The sequence below is a fragment of the Puma concolor genome, chromosome B1 (genome assembly GCF_028749965.1).
Source record: "Puma concolor isolate L17-30 chromosome B1, mPumCon1.1.hap2, whole genome shotgun sequence".
In the NCBI taxonomy this organism is placed as follows: domain Eukaryota; kingdom Metazoa; phylum Chordata; class Mammalia; order Carnivora; family Felidae; genus Puma; species Puma concolor.
In genome coordinates this window covers 165,825,570-165,834,892 of record NC_141670.1, presented here as the reverse complement: position 1 = coordinate 165,834,892, position 9,323 = coordinate 165,825,570, and the positions used below count along the sequence as shown (strand labels likewise).

Sequence of the window (9,323 nt, the reverse complement as noted above, 5' to 3'; positions counted from 1 at the left end):
ACGCAGGGAAATGCTAGTTTCATCAAAAAAAGAAGCTATGGCTACAAAATAAGATAGCTGACTTGTAAACCTTTCTGAAGGCAATTCCAAGAGAGGAATTCAGAAATATGTTGAGCAATGGAAGCATTACTGCTACGAGTGGGTAGGTGCACAACTTGACTACGCTGAAGGAAAAGCTATAAGTTTTCACTCTGCTGTGAATATATGGTGGTGGGGGGGAAGCAAAAAGAAAAACACAGCTTTCCAAGGATACCCCATAGCTTACTCTCTTGGGACACCAAACACAAGCTGGCAACTCACAAGCCCTATCTTGGCCCACACTCTGGTTTTCTTTGGCTTGCAGAGTATTTTTTTTTTTAAACACTTGAGTATTTAAATTGGGAGATTAATATTTTTTGGTCTTAATTTCCGACTAATGAAAAAGTCAGCAGAATTATGCCATATTAGCAGGCATGTTCTGCAGCCAGACTGCCTGCGTCTGAATCCCAGCTCTGCCCCTTTTGACTTGTTTGACCTTGGAGTTACTTAACGTCCCTGTGCCTCAGGACTCTAACTCAGTAAGGAGTTGTGTTTTTTTTTCTTTTTTCCCTCATCTGAAAAATAGGGATAATAATAGTGCCTCCTCATTGGGTTATTGCGGGCTTAAAATGAGGCTATCTTTCTGCCTCGGTAATGAAAACTACTATCTGGGAGCACTGCACTGTCTTTTCCGTAGGGGGCGACAGTGACTGGGCTGTGGCTTACAGGGCTGTGTCCCCTGGACGCAGTTCTCAGACAGTCCGCTTGGCCCATTTCCATTACCCATCTGGCTCCTGTGGGCCTGTGCGGTCTGTAGCCGTGCCTTGGGATTACGGAGCCAGCGGAACAGCCACATTTCAAGGTAAGGAAAGAATCAATCTCCCCTTCACAAGGTCCATTGAGGGTGGATTCCAGTGCTCCCGGATCTGTAATCATGGCCCACCGAAAAGGCTCTCACCAGTGCTCCGGCAAATTCTAGCAGGGCCACAAAACAGCTCACAAGCACGCAGACTTGCAGAGCAAGAAGAATTTCTTTCACCTTTTATGGATATTCTTTCTGGGATAGCCAGGGACCACTTAGACTTAGCGATGAAAAATATTTCTATTTCTTACGATCTCAATTGTCTTCTCTTTGTTGAAAATTTCAATCTGTAGAAAAGCAATGGAACTCTCCATCAGGTATGGTTGAAGCAGTCTTCTGGGGTGACTTCTCTCTGTTCATTGCTTCCAGTTGGTATCTGGGTATATGAGGGCCGTCCTTGATTTCTGAGGCTTTGGGGAGAAAGGATTCTCAAATTAGGCTTTGCAGGAGGTGGTCCTGGACCGCCCAGTGGCTGCCTATCTTGTTGTCATTCCCTGTCACTTGACTGGGCCCAGGAGCACGTGGCCAGAGGAGTCTGGGGAGGCACACAAGTTAGGTCCAGCACACCCCCTTCTGGGTCCCTGCGCGACTGTCTGGGTCTGAGCCACACCACAATGGTACAAAGAGCAGCTCTGGAAAGCTACCGTCCAGCCCCCCATCTCCTGACCGTGCTGCCCGGCTGAGTCTGCTTCTTGGCCGTGGTGGCCCCAGGTCTGTGGGGGAAGCGGTGGTGTCTGACGTGACCCCCGCCCAGAGTCCTGACTGATGCCCTCAGCATTTCCCCGGTCTCCTCTCACCCGTCCCGAGGGACCCTGGTCTCGACACCCCCCACATGGAGGTGGCACGTCTCCCTTCTGCCCTCCTACTCCTCTCTCATCGCCTCCTCTGGTCCCTCAGAACAGAAGAGGCAGGTTCCCAGGTTTCACTTCCACTATGTCATACCCTCCCGTCCCAAACGGCAAGCCCATGGCCGAGGCGTAATGGGCAGAAGAAGGATCTTCCCCATTCAGTGGAAGAACTCCCCGGGCCGGGTCCTCTGAGACTGGCTCTCGACCTTGTTGGGAGAGGCGATCCTCCATGTGGGTGCCTGCAAGTTCCTACTGGGTGTGCCAAGAATGCGAGCGAGGCTCTCACGCCTCCTCCTGGCCACTTCTCAGGGTTGAGTGTGTAGGGAGCAGTGCGAGGGATGAGGTAGCCTCTTCCCCCAAAGAGCGGGCTTGCTCTGTAAGAAGTGCTTCCCTAAACTCAGTGTTCCTTGGTTATGGCACACACCAGCCTCACCACCGTGTCCCCAGCCTGTCTTGTAAGCACCAAGCAAGTCCCGGTGAAGAATTTGGAGGTGGGAAGGGGTGGCTTTTTGTAGCGTTTTCCTCTTTTCTTATTGTAGGCAGCTTGAATCCATGGCTGCTGTGGAGCCTGAACATGGACAAAGCCAGGTGGCTGTTTCCAGAAACAAGCAGCTGCCTATTGCCTTTCTGGCTCCAGATAATCTAATTTCTGATTTGATATGAGCTTCAACAGAGCAGCGGGAGGAACGCGAAACTATTAGCTGTCCTTAGTTTTAAAGTTTTCAAGATTATTCATGTATGCCAGTGTTGTGTGCAAAGTCTGTAAAAGATTTTTTATGGTAACAAGAGAGAGAACGGAAATCACCTAATTAGATGCAGGGAGGCCCTCCGTGCGCTGACTATACTCACCTTCCCTGTCCTGTAGACTGAGGTTGTACTGAGAGAATTCTATAAACCTGGTCCTCGCCCTTGAAGAGTGTTAAATCTCAAGATACACTTGCTGATGAGAACACCAAGGATTATGATAAAAGACTTCCATTGGTGACTGTCACTTAGGCATGTGGGACATACGGAAATCAAGGTGGTGTCCAAGCATGGGTGGCAAGCCAGGCCCAGTACAGGACTTTGGCTAACGTGCTGAAAGAGGCCGAGGAAGACGTCAAACTCAAGAGACCAAAGACTAGTATAGATACCACCACGGACCTAGATGCCATAGGAATCCTTGCCTAGTGCCTTTAAAGATACACTTAGAAGTGGGTTTCCTTTCTCCAAAGCCTATAAAGGTGGGGTAAAAGCAACCATCTTTCAATGATGAAAATTGTCAGAGAGGCAGGGGTTTGGTAGGCCTTGCTATTGAAAGTAAAAAGAAAATTTTTATAATGTTTGTTTTTGAGAGAGAGAGAGACAGAGTATGAGTGGGGCAGGGGCAGAGAGAGAGAGGGAGACACAGAATCCGAAGCAGGCTCCAGGCTCCGAGCTGTCAGCACAGAGCCCCATGCAGGGCTTGAACTCATGAACCATGAGATCATGACCTGAGCCAAAGTCGGACGTTTAACCGATGGAGCCACCCAGGTGCCCCTCACTATTGAAATTTTATGAAAATGTCTTAATTTTTTTTATTAAAAAAATTGTTTTTAGTTTATTTTTTGAGAGAGAGAGAAGCAGGGGAGGGACAGAGAGAGAGGAAGAGAGAGAGAATCCCAAGTAGGCTCCGCGCTGTCAGCACAGAGCCTGATGTGGTGCTCAAATTCACGAACCATGAGATCATGACCTGAGATGAAATTAAGAGTTGGACGCTTAACCGACAGAGCCACCCAGGTGCCCCCGAAATGTTTTAAGTGAAGAAAAAGACTGAAAGTCAGGAAGAATAAACATTCTTCCTTTAATTTTGAAATTTTCTAGAGCACAAGAATTCTTCCCAATAAATCATACACAGTTGTTATTAGCGGAAATTGGATGCATTTTCCTTTGGGCATTTCTGAAAGTGAAAAGTCTGGGGCCTGGTTCCTATTGTGAATATGTGTGTCCTTTCTAACGTAAGCGCAACTCTCGGGAGTTGGAATTTATTTGTTCAATCGACAAATGTTTGTCGAGCACCTATTTTGTGCCAAGTACTGTCCTTGGCCCAAGGGATGCTATCGTGACCAAGACAAGATTTTTGCCCTTATTGGAAGACAGACACTGAAATGATAATTTGGCAGATAATTCTAGGAAGTATGAAGACGATGGTAAAATGTGATAAAGAATGCTTTGTATGGGGTATGCTACCTCAGACAGGATGAGATGGGAAAGCCCAGCTGCGAGGGTGAGCTATGAGCTGAGACCTTTATTACAATGAGCAACCATGGCAAGAACCACAGACAGAACACTCCGTGCCCAAGAAACGGCAAACAGGAAGGCCTTGCAGTGGGGCCACCCTGGGCGTGTTCTGGGATCGGAGAGAAAAGCCAGTGTGGCTGAAGAGGTGAGATGAGAGTGGCAGGTAGTCGGCTTGCGGGGGAGGCAGGCAGGGAAGGTGGCACGGGGGTGCTGTGGGCCAAGGGGGGGGGGGCTGAGCTGGAAGGTTTTACAGGACAGTGATACCGCCTGGTGGCTGCATGGAAACTATCCCTGTATTTTCGTTGGAAAATAACAAGACGGCAGTTTGTACATTCACTTCTGGGTCGGGATTCAGATGTCTGAAAAGAAATCTTTCATGTTTTGCTTAGTAGCAATCTTCGTAGGCAAAGAGGTGTACATTAGCATTTCCTCCAGTGTTTTGAGTTGTGCTCACACAGTTCATGACATTATGTACTCAAAGACAAAATTTCCGCATGCTTCGGTCTTTAGATTTAGACCATCCTAAATGACCGGGCCTTCGTAACTGAAATGTAAATCGAATCAATTTATGCATTGAGTTTTCCTCTACTGACAGAAGTAAGGCTGTAGCCCATTACATTTTTGTACTTTTGAATTCAGTTTAACATTATTTATTTGGATATGTGCTTTAAAATGTTTATTTATTTTTGAGAGAGAGAGAGGCACAAGCAGGGGAGGCTCAGAGAGAGGGGAAAACACAGAATCCAAAGCAGGCTCCAAGCTCTGAGCTGTCAGCACAGAGCCCAGTGTGGGGCTTGAACCCACGAACTGCAAGATCATGACCTGAGCCAAAGTCAGATGCTTAACTGATCCAGCCACCCAGGCGCCCCGCACATGTGCTTTAGACAATACATTGAGATTCTTCCTGTATGCATGCATACATCACTTTATAAAATGGACAAGAGTCCAGCATGCATGTTTCCTACCTCCCTGGCTTCGCATTCCTACCCCCTTGTCTTCACCTCTTCCTTCCCAAATGTGGAACTGATTTTTCTGGACAGCACATGTTTGTACTTCTGGTGCAGGAAGCACGTCTTTGGGAGTCTTTCACTCTGGATTCTGAGCTCTCTGAGGACAGGACTGTGTCGGTCCTGTCCCACCCCGTCCTCCGTCACACCCCACATCCCATCCTCCCTCACTGGCTTGCACAGTATTTTGCACATCAGAGGCCTTCCGTTGAATTGTAGGATAAATACAAGACTGTTTCTGCGCATGAGTCAAAGTGTCCTTACGGCATTTTAAGCGAGCGGCAAAGTTGACTGGAAGCAATTCGTTCCAGACTGCTGAGTCAGCCAAAGTCAAAGCTGATGCATTTTGAAGCCCGGAGGTGGGGGAGTAGGTGGAGAATGTGTGTGTGTGTGTGTGTGTGGGTGTGTGTGTGACCACAAGCCGCAGCACCTCCAACACGGAAGGATCCCAGGAAGGCTCTCCATTTGGAGATGGCAAGCTGTTACATAATCCACTCTCCCTGTTATCAGCGCTCTGCTTCTGTGCAAGGAAACACTTTTGCAATGATTCGGTTTTGTCACAGTTTGTTTCTCTTTTTCCTTGGTAACTGCAGGCAGGACTTGATGTTCCCCGCCCTCCCCCCCCCCCCCGCCCCCCCCCGCCCCCCGGCTGGATTTGGGGGTGAGTGAATTTCCATTTTTACTGCTTTGTAAATCATTGCCCAGGCTTTGAAGGAGGCACTTTGGTAGGCACGGGTGGCATGTGCTTAATGCCTAATGCAGAACATACCAGACGTCTAATCACCTCTTTGCTGCGGCAAATGCATCGCAGCCGTACTTGCTTTCCTCCACCCTGGCTGCAACTGCAGACCCTGTGTTGCACGGGAAAATTTTTTTCAGTTCATTTTGGTGGAATGTTAAAATGGGGTTGCCAGGTAAACTGCAGGTCACCCCGGTGAATCAGAATTTCAGCCACAGAATAATATTTTAGTATAAGTAGGCCCCCAGTACTGCATGGGACATAGTTGAATAGTAAAAAAAAAAAAAAAAAAAAAAAAAAAAAAAGTATTTGTTTACCTGAAAGGCAAACGCAACCAGGCGTCCTGTATTTGTATTTCCTAAATCCGGCCGCCCTGATGAAAATCACGGTGGCTTGCCGGCCGGCAGATAGTCGCCCTTGGTAAACAGGGATGGAGCATTTCTTGTCGGTTCAAGGTCTTCTGCTGTGCTCTGTCTTTCCACGGGAGGGGAGCGAGGTCCTCAGTGTCCAGCCGCCGTGTGGTGCTGGAAGGAGGCAGGGAGGCCGGTCTCGGAGCAGATGGGCCTCTGCCAGCTGGGTCAGGGCTGCTGTGGCAGGAACAGCTTCAGCGTTACTTAAATTAAAAAAAAAAAAAAAAAAACCAACAAAAGGGGGGATGGGGATCAACGCAGGCAGTTTTAGCAGTTAGCATTCTATGGCTATAGCGTCCCTGCTGCCCGGCCCACGGAGGGAAAAGGCATTGTGGGCATAGGGAGGATGGGGAGAGGAGAAATGCAGCCCCACCGCCCCCCATGCGGGGTGATGGTGAGTGCGAACGTGGAAGGGCCCTGGAAGATGGTGCGTGGAGCCCAGATGGCAAGAAGAAGTTTAGGTGGGAAGGGTGGAAAGCACACGGCTACACCCACCTGTGGGGGACCACCCCTGTCCCAGGGAGTGTAGCCCTGAGGACACAGGCAGGCAGTTGCTGCAGCAGGCGGACGGTTTTCTGGGGCGGGGGTGTCTGGAGATGCTGTGCCATCCTGGGAAGAATGTTCTAAATCTCCTGGGGAGCAGGGCTTCCATACCCAGCAGGAACGGCAGAACGAAGGTGAGGACTGTCCGCATGGATGCGGGATGTCCGAAGTGAGTTCCGGTTGGAAACGCGAACTAGCTAAGTGACCTTGGGCACATAAATTTACTTACCTGCTCTTCAGTTTCCTCGACAGAATCAGGCTGGAGAACCTGGTGGGCTCTTACAGCTCTGATCTCATTATTCACCCGGAAACTGCTTGAAACTGCTCCGAATTGGAACAATGCTTCCCCAGAGGCAGTTCAGTTACCTATGTCATCTGTAAGAAAGAATAGAATGACAAATTTGGGGGAAGGGGGAATGGAGGGGAAATGACTTGTTGTTTCCTGCATAATTATCAACATTATTTCTCACCAGCCACCTGAATCAACAGTCCCTCCTCCTTGCTGAAGGGTGTGAGATATCATTCAGGGAATGTGATCAGCATAAATAAACTGTAGCTAAGGCAAAACAGAAGTGTACCTATAGTAATTTTGGTATTTGCAGAGTCCAGAGAGTCTGGAAACAGATAGTACCATTTTCCTTTTTTTCAGATTGAAGATATTTGTAACAACAGGGCCCTTCTGGGTAGAGCATTAAGTATATTCACTGTGTTTCTGGAATACACACACACACACACACACACACACACACCTATACATATATATGTATATTGCATATACATTCGAGACAGAGAAAGCAAATATTGCTTAGTGAATCTAAAAATAGTCAATGAAGGTGTATGTAACTCTAGATTTTTCACAGCTGTATTCAGGTAGCTGCTCTTTAAACAAAGCATTGCACTTGAATGGAAAATGAACTTTCAAATCAATGAGATATAAGAAATGACTGCAATATTTGCACTAGTTATTAAAGGCATTAACTACAGAGAAAGACTTAACTTTATATGCGTGCAAAGAATTGATAGGCAATATCTAGTATTAATAAAACATTCTCTCTTCCAAAAACAGATAGCGAGGGGTGATTTTTCATTTTTGTTCCTTTTGGAACTTTACATTTGATTTGAAAAGCATTTCTGATTTCTGCACCAGATCCCGGGTAAGAATTACCAGAACCTGTGGGCTCATGCTTTCCAGCACAACTGGTTAAAGCTGTGCTAATTCTCCTTTTTTTATTAGCTACACCTAACCACTTTTCATTAAAACTGGACAGTCAGCTCTATGTTCATTTATTTTTATGAAATAATTCACCAAATAATTATTTGAAATCTGACTTTACCTTTAAAGTTCCATTCAATATTTGATCCTGGAATGTCGGGGGTGGGAGTTATGTATCAAACATGATACTTCCTCAATGAGCCGATGGTCCAGATGCTACAGGGCACGGGTTGCTTCAGGACTGACATTCTGGTTCTGGGCCTGGAATCGGAGGCGGGTTCTTTTTTCTCTAAAGGAGTGGATCTTTATGCAGCCCCTCGAGGTATGAGTAGAACCCCAGTGAGCTTCATTGCCGTCTCCAGCCCTTCTGGGCAGAGCACAGAGCATTGTCAGAGACGGGAAGGAAGAAGGAGTTGCTCTGATAGTTCAGAGTCTCCAAGCTGTACCCCGTGCACCTCCCAGTGAACATCCTGTTGCCTTTGACGACCTGCAGAAAAAGTCAGAGGACCCTCTCTTTTTATGCGGTCAGTCGTGTTGTTCTGACCCATATCAAGGCAGGCCAGCTTTAAGGGCCTGGACTGTGCAGGTACAATAGCCTACGAATCCCATAAAAATAGATGGCAAAAAGTGAGACCTTCATTTTAAGCACAATATTGGGGCCTGAATTTAAGCTGCTATTTCGCAATCAAGCTTCCTCAGCCGGCTTTTGTCTTAATAGTTGGGAGGACAGTCCGATGACTCAAGAAAGCATGGTGTTTTAAGGAAGGGATAAGCTCCCAAAGGAGACTATCCAGGGGCTTCTTCCTAGACACAACTCTGTCAGAAAAACAATGTGGTTCAAAGCAGAACGAGATATGGCACCCGGGTGGCTCAGTCGGTTAAGCTCCGACTCTTGAGTGCTGCTCAGGTCATGATCTCACGGTGGTGGCGTGGAGCCCTGAGTTAGTTCAGGGCTGAGCATGGAATCTGCTTGGGATGCCCTCTGCCCCTCCCCCACTGAGGAATGTGCTGTCTCTCAAACTCCAATTCAAGGGGATACGTGTATCTTGATGTTTACAGCAGCATTAGCTACAATAGCCAAATTCTGGAGGCAGCCCAAGTGTCCCTGACTGTTGAATGGATAAACAAGTTGTGTCGTATATTATTCGATTTTGAGTTATAAATAATTCTGTGGCAGGGCAAATTTACGAAAGAAAATCAAAGTGTGGAATTTCAGTAGGTATGTCATAGAGGAAATCTAAAAGAAAGCCAGAGAATTAATGTGAACTCTTGTACACAAAGGAGATCACTTCTAGCTCTGCCCCTAAATAGCCCGCCTGGAGTTACCCCAAAGCTATGCTTGTTACCCTCTTGGGCCTTGGACCCACTAAACAACAGAAATTTAGAGGCCAAATGGGAGTTCCTGGTAAGGCTTTTCACAGGGG

The 9,323-nt window shown here is 47.4% G+C and overlaps 1 long non-coding RNA gene across 1 annotated transcript; it reads right to left on the bottom strand.

Moving 5' to 3' along the window:
- Nucleotides 1-5,644: 5,644 nt before the first annotated feature.
- LOC147582005 (uncharacterized) lies at nucleotides 5,645-8,343 on the bottom strand. The gene is made up of 3 exons (XR_015250466.1): nucleotides 8,021-8,343; nucleotides 6,639-7,061; nucleotides 5,645-6,346 (listed from the first exon to the last, which is right to left on the bottom strand). It is a non-coding gene; the product is annotated as an uncharacterized LOC147582005 (long non-coding RNA).
- Between the last annotated feature and the right edge of the window lie 980 nt (nucleotides 8,344-9,323).